Here is an 18,515-nt window from a genome sequence, read left to right as displayed (position 1 = left end):
TTTTAAACTTTATTTCAGGAAAACTTTACATTTTTCCACCAATACTCCAATTTTGTTATTTTAATTCATCACCAATGCCATCGAAAACATGTCTGATAATAGCATATTTATGTTAACATAGAAAGTAACAACAATAATCCCAAATGTAACAGCAATGCATTGACACACCACTAATAAATATGAAGGAAAATTGGGCAATTTATGGATTGTCTCACGTCTTGACCTTCTAGAATATAATTTCAAAATAGTTAAAAGTTTGGTTGATTCTGATTCATAAATTGCAGATATAAGTAATGTTATATATTAAGAGTAAACATTCGTTACTGTTATTTGAAAAATTGCTACCTTTGGCATCAATTTTGGGCACCTTAATGTAAACAGACCACTATAAAAGTGACTTTTGAATCGGTTGTTGTTGCCGCTGTACTTGTTGGATGAGTAGTATTGACGTTATGAACTGGTCTGTGATAGTCTTAACAGAAGGAAGAATGGAAGATATCAGTCAATCCATCGGGACTCGGATTTTAATGAAACCAAGGAGGCGATAACGCATTCTTTAAAGCGATATTTCGTGGAGTATACGGTGGTCAAAACGGCTTAACATAATTGGCTAACTACTGTTTGTCATAATAGTCAACTGATAGTTGTCAGTGACTCCGTGTCATATTTATTTTCAACATAGGCCATTAAAGTGTAGCCTACATACACCATGCATGCAGTGAGCCTTTACACCTCAGTCGAAACTAAATGTCGGCATCAGCGCGGTGGCAAAATTAACGTTCTATGATAGAATATAAAAATTAAAGAGCTTGAGAGTTTATGTGTTGAAGGTCATTGCTTGACAGTTAAATTTGTTTACCACTTAAATCACTCAACGTTTATCATTTTCGGATGCATGTGTCACGTTTTTATGAGTGGTACATGGAAATAAATTCCTATGAAACATGAAGGTTTTTTACATGGCCTTATCCTGATGGGATCTTCTTTTTTATTAGGCACCAGCTATTTGCAAAAGATTTCAGAATGACCTCAGCTATATGTGCTACTTCTTGGGGTGATCAAAATACATCCTTGGCAGACATTTGTGATCATCGAGAGACATGTCCTACCCCAGAGGACATTTAGGAAGGCCATTGGTGTGTGCTTCAAATCATTCTACGTGATTAATCTGGAATACCAAAAGGTATGTCTTAATGTCTGGGATGTATCAAAAAAGTTGTTTACGTGTTTTACCTGGTAATGTGAAGTGCAACCAGATTTTCGTTTTTACCGTACCATTAACAAAGACAATGTTACTGCAACTTAGCAATAGTCATGGTCAGGATTCCACATGTATCCACATCTCAAAGTTCAACATAATGTATATCTTCCAGTTTCTGTTAAAAATGATTATATCCGAATGTATCCAAAGTTGTTGCTTATTTGAAATTGACTTCAGTAAGTGTTGTTTCTTTGTCATTACATTTTCAGACCCGTCACATCGGATGACTTGAGGCATTATTGTTATTGTTGAAGTGTTTAGATTCATTGTGCTTAATACTCAGCAGTGTGCAATAATAAATCCCTTCTATATGTGATGATTGTGTGTTTAATGTGGTAAATATAACAATTATTTACACAAACGGTAGATGAAATTGATATACGGTACTAGCTGCCATAGCATTCCCTGTCACAAGAATGCTAATGGCCCATTATGCAAATATATGTTCGATGTCACAAAGTACACTATTGTTTCACTTTGTGTCAAGAAGATTAATATCGGTTCATTTTTCTTTCTTTCTTTATTTGGTACTGGTTGATTGTTGACTCTTGATTAAACTATTATGTGCAGCTGATTATGAAACTGTAACTGTTGCTTATTTATGGGTGACTACAGGAAGAGTTGTATTTTTGTCATTGTCTTCAAAGGCGACAGTTGTTGTTTATGATTTAAGTTTGTTAGATTTAAGATGATGTCTACTATAATTGTTTAGGCACCCGATACACATGGAGAACGCAGTTACTACTATAAATCTCAAACTTTTAGTACCAAAGTAAAAACTGAATCGTGCTATATAAGTCGGTAGCATGTTCTATTAGGATTACCGATTTGTCAGTTTTTGTCAGCACAATCCAGTATTTACTGTGGTACAAAACTATAAGATTTACCGTAGTTATACTGTAATCTCTGTGCATATCGGCTGGCTGGGGAGGTGGGGTGTTTTATGTGAAAAGTCAACTCATTTCAGTTTTAGCTGGCTATACCTTCAAATATTCAAGTTAAGAACCTTCCTTTTATTTGAGGATGTAAATTTATTGATCCATTGTGCTTAATAGAAGTACATCATTAATCTTGTCAAAGAGCTGATAGTAAGTATGAACTTGGTGAAAATTTACATGAAGTGTACAAAAATTGACATCATTTACCACAAACATGCATTACTACAATGCTCGATGTTATACCAACATGTTGAAGTCGCAGAGTTCACCATGACATATATTCTACATTCTGGTAAGAAGATTATAACCAGGGGCGGGATTTGAGTTGTGCATGTGGGGGTGGCAAACCTGCCAGCAAGACTATCTAAGCGGAGCGCCACCATCGGTTGGCGCGGAGCGTACCAATTTCTTTTTGGCCGTACAAACCCTCCAGATGGCCGGAAACGGCACTTCCCGAGTGCTATAAGCTGCATGTACCCATCCATGAAATATGGATCTTATGTCTGCAATTGTATCTAGATAGTTAATTATCGTTTAAAAATTTGAAGAGGATTGATAGTAGAACATATATGGTCAGATGGTGATGTACAACTTTTGTTATACGCAGTGGCGTAGGAAGGTACTTTTGAGTGAGGGGCTGAAGACTGATGGCCGGCCTGGGGGAGGGGGACACCCCCTTTGGATTTCTTTTGCATATCCAGGTGGCCTCACATGCAATTTGGTGCAATATAGCACACTTCAACACCCACTCCATTTTATAACTTTGCATTTTCACCAGGCTTTAGATGCAATTTGGTGCTCCAAATGAGATTTTTTTTCTCATTAAGAAATGAAAAAGGGGTTTTCTGACTTGCGGAGTGGGGGGGGCGGAATGATACTTCCGCCCCCATATTTTTTTCACTGGGGGGCTGGCGCCCCCAGCCCCCCGGTTCCTACGCCCTTGGTTATACGTCACTATCTAAGCGGAGCGCCATCATCGGTTGGCAAGAAGCCGCGAAATTTTCGATGAACGGTACCGTTAGATCGGTAAAATTAACACTCCCATATAGGCATTAAATTGTATCTAAACAATTAATGAACGTGTGTAAATTTAGGAAGGACGGATAGAAGAACTTATATTTTCATGTGCAACTGAAGCTTATAAGTCACTATTTAGGCGGTGCACCACCATCAGTTGGCGCGGCGCGTCGGAATTTTAGCAAAAAGGAAATCCTAGATCAGCAAAAATGACAATAAATCGCATCTAGACAGTTCTTTCCCCCTAAAATTATTAGAATATTGTGCATTGGACCGATCAAGAATATGTTCAGCACCCACTTCTAAATTTCCCCGCAGTCCCCACTTCTTTGAAATTATTACCTAGCAGTACCAGCATTATGTTTGAACTATTGCCAGATTATCAGGCAACATAGAAATGCATAATAAATACTTGAATGATACTTACTGTTAATGAAGGGGTAGACGACGGGGAGAGGGGGGTGTCATGTATTAGTGTATTGAATTTAATTATCGATATACCCAATATGCAAATCTGGCTTTCGTAAATCGTTTCTCTGGATTTAGTTATTCAACGCAGAGCAGCAACGTTGAAAATCAATACCTGAAGCTAGCACTGTAGCACATACCGCGGATTCATCACATGCAGAATTGAATCGCTAGTGTGTTAGCTCCAGGATTCGTAACCTGTGCTGCGAACCATGTGCTAGCTCCAGTTATTCTGCTATATGTTACGATGTTAAACACAAATTCGACTTAGTTCAAAACAAATAGGCCTATTTGATAGAGCTGTTGTGGGGGGGAAAATTTCGATTAGGGTTTGTTCACATTTGTCTACAAAAACGACAACAAATTGAACTAAGGTTTGGGAAAAGTAGGGGGTGGGGGAAATGCCCCCTCTTGCACCCCCCCCCGTAACCCGCCCATGATTATTACCCGTTCATTCAGTTCCTATTTTTGGTTTGTTGCTCATGGGTTGATTTTTGTGTTGATTGGAATTAAATAAAATATGTACATATCATTTTATATATCTATATATTTTATATATCTATACATGAAATTTCTGCTAATGCTGCAAACAGAGTTGTATCTTTGTCAAATTTTGCAACCAGATAGTTGATTATGTTAATTTTTGGGAGCTTTCAAATACCTTCTAGCTCTAACATGTTGAGGGAGTGGGATCTTAGCCAACCACAAAATGCTTTGTGTACATGCACTCATCTCAGAAAGTACAAATCACTTAAATTTTCATCAGCATGCATCTTTTAAAAGAACGTACCTTTTGTTTATGTTTTTTTATTGTAGTTTTTGTAGTTGTTATTATAGGTAAATGTGGGCTTAAATTGCTGAAAGATTTCAACCGTTTGAAAGTATGATATCAATGTAGTTACGGTCGCCTAATGTATCTGGTGCAAACTGTCACCCATAACTGGACACATTAGCTAAAATTTATGACTGAAGTTCATTGTTCATTATTGTAATTCTATAGATGCATAGCAAACCCTCTTAAGTGTGGAAATAAAAGGTTGAATCCATCAGATGTTCTCTGATTTATTTATGTTGTCATTGCTTTTTGCTGTGTCTTAAATGTACCTTTCTGTTGTGATCGATTTAAATAAAAAGTGCATCAAGCTGCTCTTTACTAAATTATTAAGTAATAATTAACCTAAAACCTGTGTAAAACGTTTACTGAACTGGTGCTATGTAAAATTCGGTGGCAAAATTTTAACGTAATAATCTTGTACTTGCGTTACATGCTGACCATATGAAACTTTACAAAACAGCAGTTAAGTAAATTTTAGTGCTCTCATGAAAAACGAATACAATTTTTGTGTAAAACTTTCTGAGTGAAGTGTAATGCCCCATTGAACGAATTATTCCTGAAAATGTGGTTTGAGTCCATGAAATATTCCTTAAAGCATTTGTTGGGGTATATTTGTATAAAATCGTTTAAATTAATCAATAGGAGACAACAGTATACAGTATATTTTGCAACCCAAACTTTCTAACAAGCATGTTACAGCAACGCGATACATATTCTTGTGCAAGACCTAACCAACCTGTCCTTTCATTGCTCTGCACTAAGGGTGCTTCAACATTAAATTTGGATCTGATCTCCTGCTCATGATAAAATCCTCTGTTCGAGGTCAAGATTGTAGTGTTAATGCAGATCAGATCCTGATCCGATTGTGATCTTGAGAAGGGGGGGGGGGGGTCAGACCGCGAGCGCGAGATCACTCTTGCAGTTAGTGATGTAACCAGAGGGGGTGGAGAGCCGGAGCCCGCCCCCCCCCCATCAAATGTATTCCCATCCTGCCTGCCCCGCAATGCAGTTGGTGGACGACCAATTTTGGACGACATCTTGGAAAGACAACGCCACCTTCTCTATTGCTTCTGATGTCTTTCATGGAACCATATAACGATTATAACGCGGAAATATTTCGTCTCTGCAAAACCGTGATTGCAATTCCAGTATAATGTACGAACACTACATGGAAATTAATGATGACAGCCATGCTCCGAGCTGTACAATCAAGCAGTTCCTGTATATCTTGTTAAACGACAAGATCATACAAACTATGAAAATAACTTCGTCGAATTAAGAAAGAACCTATTTTGGTTATTCGAATGAAGAGATGTATACGTACACATTAGCAACACATAAATGTTTATTCATCGTTCGATGCAGGCCAAAAAACGAATACAAGGGCGTAGGAACCGGGGGAACCCCAGTGAAAAATATGGAGGGGCGGAAGTATCATTCCGCCCCCCCCCCCGCTTCACAAGTCAGAAAACCCCTTTTTCATTTCCAAATGAGAAAAAAATCTCATTTGGAGCACCAAATTTTATCTAATGCCAGGTGAAAATGCAAAATGATTTACAAAATGGAGTAGGTGTTGAAGTGTGCTATATTGCACCAATTTGCATCTGAGGCCACCTGGAAATGCAAAAAAAAAGGAATGCCAGGAATTTCCCCCTAATTTTGTAAATAATTGTGGTGGTATATTCCAATCAAAATTTTCTACTACAAGAAAAAGGAAATATTAACAACCATTCACTAAAGAATGAGAAATCTGAAACATATAATCAGGTGATAGATTATTCAGATTAAGTCAACTGTTCGCTTAAATGTAAACCACATAATGATAAAACCAAATATCATATACCTCGATAAAAATCAAACTAAATCCTTCCACCATACTGTTTCTCTACAAAATTTTACTAATGACTTCAATACGTATTTTAATAACAAAATAGGACATATACGTTCTTATTTTCAGGACATTGATAGAGATGCTGAACAGCTTGCTACTGCTTATCGTGGAGTTGTCTTATCTCAGTTTGAACCTAGCTACCACTATTGATGAGTTAAGGGAGAAAATTAATGATACTGGAATTTAAGTGCTCCCCTAGTGATATACTTCCGAGAGATCTCCTACAAACTAATATTGATCTTCTTCTTCCTTGCATATGTCATCTTGTTAATCTGTCGCTTATTACTGGCAGTATAGATGGTCTAAAAACTTGCTGATATTTCTCCTGTCATCAAAGGGAATGGCTTAGATCATAACAATTAAAAACATTATTGACCGATCCAATCTATTTTTTTCGGGTAAATTGGTTGAAAGAGTTATGCTTAAGCGGTTGAATACTCACATGTATTCTAATAGCCTCAATATTTCCAGGCAATGTGCTCACCAGAAATACCATAGTTCCGAAACCCTCCTTTTGAGGGTGAATAATGACATATTAGTTGCCATTGACAGTGGACATGTCACTGTGCTGGTACTCCATGACCTAAGCTCGGCGTTTGACACCATTGACCATAATTTTCTTTTGTCCGTATTATCTAATGAAATTGGTATAGCTGGTATTGTCCTAAATTGGTTTAAAAGATTTATTGTGTGTAGATCGCAAAGAGTTAGAAGAGGGAGGGGCTCCCCCCCCCCCGGGTTCCTACGCCCTTGATACAACTTAACTCGCGGGAAACACACAGCGAGTCGGATCAGATCAAGGTAAAACAGATTAATAACTTAAATTTAAAGACGACAAAGCTCACAACTATGGAAATGAAGATCACTCACTCTGGATACATATGGAAGCAAACTTAACTTAATTCATAATTTTTTGTTTAATATTGTAATTGTATTGTATCTTGGTCGCAGTGTTGCAACAGCATTTCTGTAGAGTTAACTATCGGGTCGCTATATGAAGACGTGCAGACATTCCCATTCAAGACGTTCCATCGCCAAAAGATGGACATGGATGGACTCTGAAGTCTGGTTTCCTGGAGCCATTGTGGGTGGACGAACCAATTCTTCCCCCAAGCGCTAGTGGACGAAGTGGAAGTATTTGACCCAAGCTGTGAATCAGATGATGAAGATTCTGATGACCAAGACTCACTACCTGCTCCATCAGAAAGCGATGACAGTGACAGTGAGAGTGAATTGTAGTACAGGAGGGAAGTGACATCAGGATAACTGTAAATCTAGAGAAGTACTTGCATCACATGTTAGTTCTGAATGCCAAGCAGCCATTTTGGAATTCAAGATGGTTGAACATGTTACCAACAAAGGGGCCCAGCATTAATATCACTGAGCCTAGTGAAATACTTGACGATAAAAACATGGCAATGTTTTATTTTGTTTTATTTTTATAATGTTGTTGATCTTATTGGATTCCTTAACTCTGAAAACATGGGTTTGTGAAAGTGAAAATAGTTCCAAATGGCTGCCATTTTGAATTTCAATATGGCTTCCTCAGCACAATCTCCCAGTGTTAATGTTGTTATTCTTATTGGATTCCTTGACCCTGAAAACATGGGTATAGACACCAGAATTATAACTCTATGTGCCTTAGAAGCTTAGTTATAGGTAAAAATAGTTCCGAATTGGCGGCCATTTTGAATGTCAAAATGGCCGCTGCAGCGCAATGATCCAATGGTTATGTCTTTGTTCTTACTGGATTCCTTGACCCAGAAAACAGGGGTATAAACACCAGAATTATAACTCTATGAGCCTTAGACGCCGAGATATGGGTGAAAATAGTTCCAAACGGCGGCCATTTTGGATAATGGCGGAAATGCAGAGTCGATCCCAACATTTTCAATGGTAACATGCAAAATATTGTTCGGACGGGTCTCCTGAACACAATGATACCAATCGCGGAGAGTCTGGGGGTGCTTGGTGGGTCCTGCTAGCCCATGGACTATTTCTTTGTTCGCGGGCAGTTGTCGTGACGTCATCTGAAAATAATATGGTGTTACCCCTTGTACCTCTTGCCCCTTAGATAGGAGGTGGCGGATCGCAGAATGCTGCGAACTATTGGTCTGGTACATGTTATCTTATCCTCAAAGCTTAGTACGGGAACAACATCAGCCTCTACAGAGACGATGGGCTCGGCATCTTCAACCACACAGAAATTGAAAATATAAAGAAACACATTTGTAAGACTTTAAAGGACAACAACCTAAAGATAACAGCAGAAGCCAACAAGAAAACAGTAGACTCCCTGGACGTCCCCCTAGACCTGTCCACATCAAGCCTTAAACCATACTTGAAACCGACCAACACCTCACTCTACGTAAGCATCAAATCTAACCACCCCCCCCCCCCCTCAAATACTGAAAAAAACTTACCAAAAGGTATTAACCTGAGCCTGTCGGCAATATCCTCATCAGAAACAGAACTTAATGCAGCTAAACCCATAAAACAATAGGCATTAAACGACTATGGATACATTTGCAACCTTATATACAAAGAAGACGAAAACCAAGAAGGAACAGACAGCAAAATACCACGTGGTACAGTCCGTACCACCCTACGATAAAAAAAAAAACATGAAGACCAAATGATGGCCAAATATTCCTACAGATCGTCGACAATTGTTTCCCAAAAACCTACCCCTCCATTAAATATGCAAGAGGAATACCATCAAAATCTCATACAGTTGTATGCCAAACATCAAAACCATCATCCAGTGGAACAACAGAAAAAAAATACACAAAGAGGGAAAAGAAAAGGACAATAACGCAAAAGAAGGAGGGAAATGCAAATGAAGAACAAAACACAACTGCCCCTTAAACGGTGAATGCCTACAGTCAGGGGTCATCTACCAGGCAGAGGTCACAAGTGGAGATAACAAATAATCCTGCATTGGACTCACCGCAACTGAATTTAAAAAAAGGTAAAACTAGTCCACGAGTAGAAAAAGAAACACGCAACAGAATTAAGCAAACACATCTGCAGGGGAATTGAAAAATGACCAAAACGACTACAGCATCAAGCCGAGGAGCATCACAAAAGCTAGCCCGTACAACCCAGCAACAAAAACCTGCAACTTGTGTATAGCCGAGAAGTATCATATTCTACTGGAACCAGGCCTGTGCACCCTGAACAAAAGAACGAACTAATTACTAAATGCAGACACTAAAACAAATACTTACTGAGTGTAGCGACGTAGAACCTTACGTTGGTATGCACAGTGTTACTACTCTGGGCACTGACGAATACACAAGTATATATTGTATGTGTGCATGGAACCGTAGGATGTCTATCTAGTCCAGACAACACCATCCATTATCACTATATACAGGCTCTTCATAAACAGATCCGAGCACTATATATATATATATATATATATATATATATATATATATATATATATATATATATATATATATATATATATATATATTTATACATACAGTGTACACAGTGCAAGAGCGTTCTTTCAGCTGGTATCCTGATTAATGAGATAAACAAATGCAATACATTGCCTATATCTATAAAGCCCAAGCAAGTAGAAAGCAATTTATAATGTATCCATCGCTTCTGCAAATGTTTCAATTATAATTTGCTTGTTTCTTTGCAATCGTGTAGAAAGTGGTGGTAGAAACATAAATCACAGTTTGCACGATTAGACTTTTCTTGGTAATCATACCAATAAGCCTAAACAGTTACAAATCTATTATCGTTTATCTCCTTCTGACCCCCAGCCCCCTCCTCCCCACCACTGAGCGTCCTTGTTCAGACGCATAACTAGGCTTCTTGGTGTATAGGGGGCAAACCAAATCATTGCTTGGTCGCCATTCTAATATAATATGTATCTACATATGTATCCATGCTAAGGCGTGTAGCCAAGGGGTGGGGCGAAGGGGCGACCGCCCCCCCCTTCTTTGAGCATATTTTTTCTATATTTTTTTTATATCGCTAGTAATTTCAAAATTAAAAAAAACTGTTAGATGCAACTTACAAGGCATGGGAAGTGCCATTTCCAGCGATTTGGGAGGCATTTTCGGCCAAAAGTTTCTTGAACGCTTCGCGCCAACTTAAGGTGGCGCTACGCTTAGATATTTTGCCTACAGGCCGTCGCCCCTCCCTTGGCAATTTCCTCGCTACGCGCCTGTCCATACTTCTTGTTATTTAGTAGCAGTATACGGTATATGAACCAACTGAAAATGGCATACGTCAGATGTCTGTTTGGTTCGCGTGCAAATTTAAATGACAAAGTCAAATATCTATAAAAAGCAATATATAGACACACACAGTGGAGAAGGTCGATTGGCTTCTGTTCCTGACCAGAACACGAGTATACAATACAGAGGTGTGTACATGCAAGTTTGTTGTCAAAGGCTGATAACATTTTAATGCATAAGCGATATGCCGAGACATGCTGCTGTTTAATTGAATGTCATTAAGAATTTTAATCGTGAATCAACATCTTGATAGGACTTCTTATTATGTTAGTGAGTGAAAAAACTACACTAGAGCTGTGGATTATTGATGTTGCTGTTATTTCTGTAAGTATATATTTCTTTATAAGTATTAGTGTTTGGCCTCTATATAGCTAATTATGTGTATTTCCTAGCAACTATATATCAAGTTCTACATCATGGTCTGATATTACTTAATTTTATTCTACCTTATAAAAATAATCGACAAAAAAAAACGGTTCTGAACTTGACCCAAAATATGATCACTTGAGGTTTTTTTTTCTTTACTTCAAAAACGTCGTGATGGATTTTATTTTTATACTGTATATCAAAGCTTGTGATCAGCATAACATTCTGACGTAGCGAGGCAGAAAATGTAGAAAAGAAGAAGGTTATTTACATTCTTAGTTTACTTATACAGATCCCGGCATGCCGCCATCCAAAATGAGGATAACTTATGTCAATCCATACCACCATTAACTTCCATTTATAGATACACCACTGGGCATATATAGGCAGGCATATGTGGCATGTAAACCTAAATGATGAAATAATCCACTTGTGGATATTAACTATAGTGTTACTTTCATAAGCATAAGGGACGTACATACGGGGCACGGTGTGGGGGTGTCTCACAGTCCCCACAGTGAAATTCAGTAGCCATTCCAAAATCGAAAAATTGAAGCCGAGTTCAGCGTGATCTTACAACCCATGACAGTAAGTGTTAGTAGGCAAACTGTTTACTCCATAACGTCTACATTCCCCAAATTTGGATAATATTAGACTAACATATGCTGGTTTCTCCCCGGATCCTCGCTGGGACCGCTGGAATTGACTTTATCTCAGAAATGTATTGCTGAGATCGCTGCAAGTGAACAACAAATATCTGCAAACGTCGGACACAGCAGTCAAATCCCCAAGATCCTCCTCAGGGCTTGGAATATATCCCAGAGAACTGTAATTCATCTCTCTGACATAATGACGTTGATAATGATAAAGACCATGGTATGTATAGGGTTTTTAACGTCATTGCAAGAGAACAACGAACATTATCAAACGCTAGAGATTCAGTCTAGAATTTTCCTCCTGGACCACGGATAGGACTGCAATCCAGAGAATTTGAACTCCTCTCTCCCATTAACTGATCGAGAAACACTTCAAATAATTTTAGAATTAATCCTCATTCTGATAATATTTTGGTTTTCTAAAAAAGCTACAGCATCCGGGACTTTACCCCATCCTCAACTGTAACCAATCATAAATTATTGCATTTTGTTGACTACAAGCATATAACTTAATTTATGCATGCAAGCCTATATAAAAGAGATTATATATATTAGAATACTGTACTAAGCCAGTGGTGCATATATTGAGTATGCAGTGCTGTTGTTTGCGCTGCACGTATTTGGAAATTCTGAAGGCTTCAAATCATCTTTTCGAACTTTTAATTTTACTAAAATATGAAACGGTGACAACCGGCTTGAAAGAAAAACCTCTTGTGTTCGCCGTTCAGACTATAATGTTATAAACGTGCAGCTCCCTATATCGCAGTTTGCGGGAGTTACTATACTATTAAGGTACGTTCATATGATAACTTTCACATTACATCCGAGCCAGCTCGGACATATTTTTTATTATTATTTTATGATACAGACCGCAAAGCACGATATCCTGGTATCTATATTAACCAAGTCCAAAGCCTGTAGTGTGTTTCTACTATTGCTAGTTATCAATCAATATGGCGTCACAGATACCTGACATATTGGAAACTCAGAATGAGGATAATATCGAGATGTACCAACCAGCACAGAAGGAAAATGATGGACTGTTAGATGAGAATAATACGCAAGTATTATCTTTCATGTTGTTATATATTCGCATCATTTACTATATATAACTAATATATATATATATATAAATATATATATATATATATATATATATATATATATATATATATATATATATATATATATATATATATATATATATATATTAGTTATATATAGCAAATTGCATACCTTATGATGTTTCCTGCTATTGTTTGGCATTAAGTATTTATCCTGATTCCACGTTCAGTATATATATTTCTATCACACAATGATAAACCTAATGAATTAGACGAGAAACCTGATCAGTCACTGAGGGTACATACATGAGATAACAAATGAAGCATTCCACGTCGTAGGCCAGACAGGGCCATTCGTACTCTTCAGTTTATCTGTATATGTTAGGATAAGCCAAACACACTCTTCTTTTTACTTTACTTTCCCATACTTACAAAGATCACTAATGCAGTCATCTGTAAGTTAAACATTTGAGGCTCCGTTATAGGAAATAGGCTAAACATTGTCCAAAAAAAAAAAAAAACCTAAGAATTGAAGCACAAGTGATTCGTTGATGTCTCATATTTAAGACTTCTTTAAGTTTTCAGTTTCATATGTGAACGTAGATTTAGGTTTAGTTCATATTTATCTCTGTCATATAGGCCAATGATGAGAGTTGGAGTTGTGCCTCATTTAACGTAGCTTGACAACTAAATTCAGTTTATTTATCACTTTTGTTATTGTGTATGTTGTGTTATTGTTATTGTTACTATTATTCCCGATTCAATTGCAGGGATGATGGCAGTGATCTATTAAAGCTAGCAAATGGATTCCTCTCAGCATTCAGGGATATCTCCCAGCGAATGACATTTCGAGTTGGATTGCTGTACGGAGTATTATCAGGAATAACGCTAGCTTTGCAACTAATCGCTGCACGTATACTGATGGATACCATGCCTACCGAACAGATCATCTTCTTACGGAGTGTCGGAATGTTTATGATGCTTTCTACTGTATCTTGGGGAGAAAGCCACCGTTATGACGCTAAAGACATGTTACTGTACAATCTATACGGAATAACCAACGTCACTGGAATATATGTTGCATACATCGCTTTAAGTTTCACTAACATTGGCAACGTCAATTCAGTTGCGCTAAACCTCACCATTCCCACCGCGATAATGGCATACGTTTTACTACGAGAAACAGTGACACGTTGCATGCTGGGATTGTTCCTGGTAAATGTGGTCGGAATTATTCTCGTGTCTGATCCACATGGACTGTTTACATCTTCTCAGGTCGACGAGGCACTCCGTGATTTTTACGGGGTTTTATTGGCCTTGTTCTCAATGTTAGCGATGACGTCGAGCAGAATAGTGGCTAGAAAAACTAGTCTGCAAGATAAAATCGATACATCGCTGATGACTGTGATGTCTGGAATCGTCGGTGTCCCGATCAGTTTAATGCTTTCACTTGTTCGCCGAATTACTTGGACTACTCCTTCGATGACGTATGGATTGATTTGGTTGCTTATTTACATATTGTCTTCAATTGGTGCAAATCAGTTTGCAATGCTTGGTTTGAAATATGAATCAGCCAATAACATATCAATATTGTCTACATTATCGGTGCCTATATCATATTTCGCTAGTCATATTTATTTCCATGAAAATATCAAAATATTTCACTTGATAGGGGCCTTCTTAATTCTTGGATCAACAGCAGGTAGCTATTTCCAGATGTGAAATAGTTTCATTATTGTTGGCTAAAACTGATTGCTTACCGATCTTGATCGAAATTGTCTGCATCTTAAGGTCAAATAATATCCTAATTGCAGTTTGTATCGCAAAATAATGAACCTTTTAAGTGTTGCGATATTTTGTTAATGCACGTGACAAAAGGCTGAATCAATGAAGTCGTCAGGGCAACAAATGTTGATCCACAGAGCCAAAAAAACTGTTTCTGTAAAAAAAATTAAATGTATCAGGTTTCAAGACTACACCAACAAGGAGATAACGACAGTCAAATTAAAGCAATTGAGATATATTTGCCGCGATGAAATCACAGAACATAACTGTGATCCACTGGACCACTTTCTGGAGTAAGGTTAGGGTTAGCCGTTTAAAGTATGATGACTGCTGTAAGAGTCATATATTCATTTTCAAATTCTTGTTCTAATTTAAGTGACCATGCAAGGGCGGCGGAACCGGGGGGGGGCACAGGGGGCACGTGCCCCCTCACTTTTCCTCAGGTTAAAAATGTGCCCTTTTTCTACATAAATATTGAGGTGTCTCAAGTTAGCAAGAGGCCAGGGAACCAGAATGAACACTCGGGAAGGGCCGTTTCCGGCCATCTGAGGGGTTTGTAAAACTTGTACGCTCCGCGCCAACCGATGGTGGCGCTCCGCTCAGATAGTCGTGCATATAACTTTGCAAATCCTGGCTACGCCCCTGACTTTTAATGAATTTCTGTGGGTCAAACTCAAAGCTATTTCGAATGGAAAAAAAATTGTTAAGATATTAACAAGGAATAAACTCTAATTCGGAAGATTCCTATATTACAACTAGCATGATTTCACCTCATTTTGTCTTAAAAGAAAACTTGTTCCCTGTTTTCCGATTTGCACATTGGATATTGCAGTGCTAGTAAGCATATTTTCCTTGGAAGTGGGGGGGGGGGGGGGCGTTGGTGGAGTGATGTGTATACGCAAATAAGATAATACAATAAGAGTTATAAAGGGTACTAAATATAAGGCTGCATCAGTCCAATCGAATTTCTGCAAAGTGCCCTTTGATGTCGGTGCCCCCCCCCCCTAGATTAAAAGTGCTTCCGCCGCCCTTGTGACCATGGTTGTTGTCGATTAGTAGCAGTATATAAGGTATATATTACTGAAATGCCCACTTCTCCATTATTGGTAAAGATCATGGAATTGTGAGGGTTTCCTTGTGCACAAAGTCGTCATGGCAACGAACCCTGTTCACATGCTTATAGTGAAAATGGGCGCACGTGATTTTGTAACACTGCAGTCAAAATTTGATTTACGTGCTCAACTTGAATATATACATGAATGAACTTCTATTGCCTTGATTGGTGCCTTTCGTATTCACTTTACAAATTTTTGGTGGTATCATACGTAACCATTAGATGTAACAGGAATGATTGCGATCAGAATTGGGAGATTGGTGTATATATTTATAGTGTTATCCGTACTTTCCTAAGTGCAGATCTTATCTTAAGAAGTCATTTTCTGAGATTGTTTCCTAAACAACTTTTAATAGCCGTCGGCTTTCAGCTTCAAATTGACATAAGCACTACATGACGTCATGATCATATGACTAGCGAAAATAAAATAAATCTGATGAGCATTATTAATGAACAAGTTCGAGCCGCGTTCCTCCAACCTACTCGCATGCCTCTTCTTTCACAAGATGTCTTTGTTGAGCCAGTTCCACTATAGCCGCTTATTTTCGGGGATATTATACTAGATATTACCAATATTGTGTATGTGATGATTTCAACAATTGTTACGGTGACATTCCATCAATGTTGCCCCTGCAAAAACGTGTATCCCAATTGCGGTTGAATATCAAACGTCGAGAAAATGTTGATTAAATTTAATAAGTCCCACAATTTGTTACGTTATCTTGGACCAAAGATGGCGCCAAACGCCAACGATTTTCAAGGTTTGACCAATCATTTGTCAATGTTGGCTCAACAGTTGAGTTGAGCCTCAACTATGTGTAGGCTATCAAAGAGAGCTAGGGACACTATACGTATAGGGAATGCACGAATGCACTACTACATATAGGGAATCTATTGAGCACACTCTCAATAAGTATGATTATTCGTTCGATTATTTACAAGCAAGAGGCTGTTATGTTTATTGCCTTCAAGATGTTCATTGGGATTCCAGTATGATTGATACAATTTCCCCGAGTGAGGTAGAAATTGTTTTATTGCCGCTCTCACTATTAATTCTAGAGGTGTTGCCATAATTTTAATATGATAATTTTAAATTAAATATCAGTCATGTTCATTGAAATTCAGATGGCAATTCAATTGCTGTTGTTATTGAAACGTGTAATTATTCAATCACGCAGGTTGTTCTTTACGACCCTAATATTTACTGATACACATGTATTCTTCAATCAGGTACAAAGCATAATTGAGGATTTCAATACCTCACATTGTATTGTAGTCGGTGACTGGAATGTTGTGCTTAATACTGATTTGGATAGCTTCAGTTACTTGCATATCAATAACCCTAAGTCTATGCAGATTTTTTAACATCTTCAGGACCTTAATCTATTTGATGTTTGTGTGTATTTCATCCTACTGAAAATATACTTGGCGGCAGAAAAATCCGCTAAAATAAAGTAGACTTTGATTTCTTTTGCATTTCGTCTGGGCGTATGGAAAGCCGTTTTAACATTTAATAAGGAATTTCAGATATCTCGAAATAATTTCAGATATCTCAAATTAAATTACAGATATCTCCAATTTATTTAAGATATCTACAAATAATTGCAGATATCTTAAAATCAATTTCAGATATCTCGAAATACCAGGGAATTTCAGATATGTGAAATTGAATTAGAGATATCTCGAATTCAATTTCAGATATCTCGAATTCAATTTCGGATATCTCGAATTCAATTTCAGATATCTGAAATAGAATTTTGGATATCTCGAATTCAATTTCAGATATCTCGAATTCAATTTCAGATATCTGAAATAAAATTTCAGATATCTCGAATTCATTTTCAGATATCTCGAATTCAATTTCAGATATCTCGAATTCAATTTCAGATATCTGAAATAGAATTTAAGATATCTCGAATTCAATTTCAGATATCTCGAATTCAATTACAGATATCTGAAATTTCCCGATTAAATGTTAAAATGGCTTTCCATATGTGCCATTTTAACATTTAATCGGAAATTTATGCATATGCATTTCAGATATCTGGAATTCAATTGCAGATATCTCGAATTCAATTTCAGATACCTCGAATTAGAATTGCAGATATCTTGAATTCAATTTCAGATATCTCGAATTGAATTTCAGATATCTGAATTAGAATTTCAGATATCTCAAAATCTATTTTAGATATCTCGAATTCAATTTCAGATATCTCGAATTCAATTTCAGATATCTGAATTAGAATTTCAGATATCTCGAAATCTATTTAAGATATCTCGAATTCAATTTCAGATATCTGAAATAAGAAACAATTTCAGATATCTAAAATTCCCGATTAAATGTTAAAATGGCTTTCCATATGGGCGTTTGAACACACTTGCTAATGTTTCAATTACTCATGAGTACAGAACTGGCCACTGCATATGATAAATTCATCATTTGGGTTGAGTCAGATAGTAACTGGTAAAGGCTTTTGGGGTTCCTTGCTTTAAGCAAAGGAACCTATATGCAGTCAGGTTGGCGTGTGTGCGTGTGTGTGCGCGTCTGTGTCACTTGCTTGGGTCCGCGATAACTCAACAACGAGTGATGGATATTCGTCATACTTGCTTTGAAGATGTATTATAGTGAGAAGGTGTGCCCTATCGTTTTCGGCATGGGACAATTTCCTAATGTCTTCACATGTCATGTTTCAAAGCACTCGTATTAACAGTACAAACAGTTCCTAACCTTTATCTGATATAAACATGATGTTCATACTGCTCACACTGACAATACGAGTTCTCTGAAGAAGGACATGGCAGTACAGTATCGAAAAAAATTGTCCCAACTGGGTGTTTTTGGCGCTGACCTTATGAAT

This window comes from Apostichopus japonicus, chromosome 20 (genome assembly GCF_037975245.1).
Source record: "Apostichopus japonicus isolate 1M-3 chromosome 20, ASM3797524v1, whole genome shotgun sequence".
Lineage (NCBI taxonomy): Eukaryota > Metazoa > Echinodermata > Holothuroidea > Aspidochirotida > Stichopodidae > Apostichopus > Apostichopus japonicus.
The sequence above is the reverse complement of the archived record's forward strand: the minus strand, read 5'-3'. Positions refer to the sequence as shown.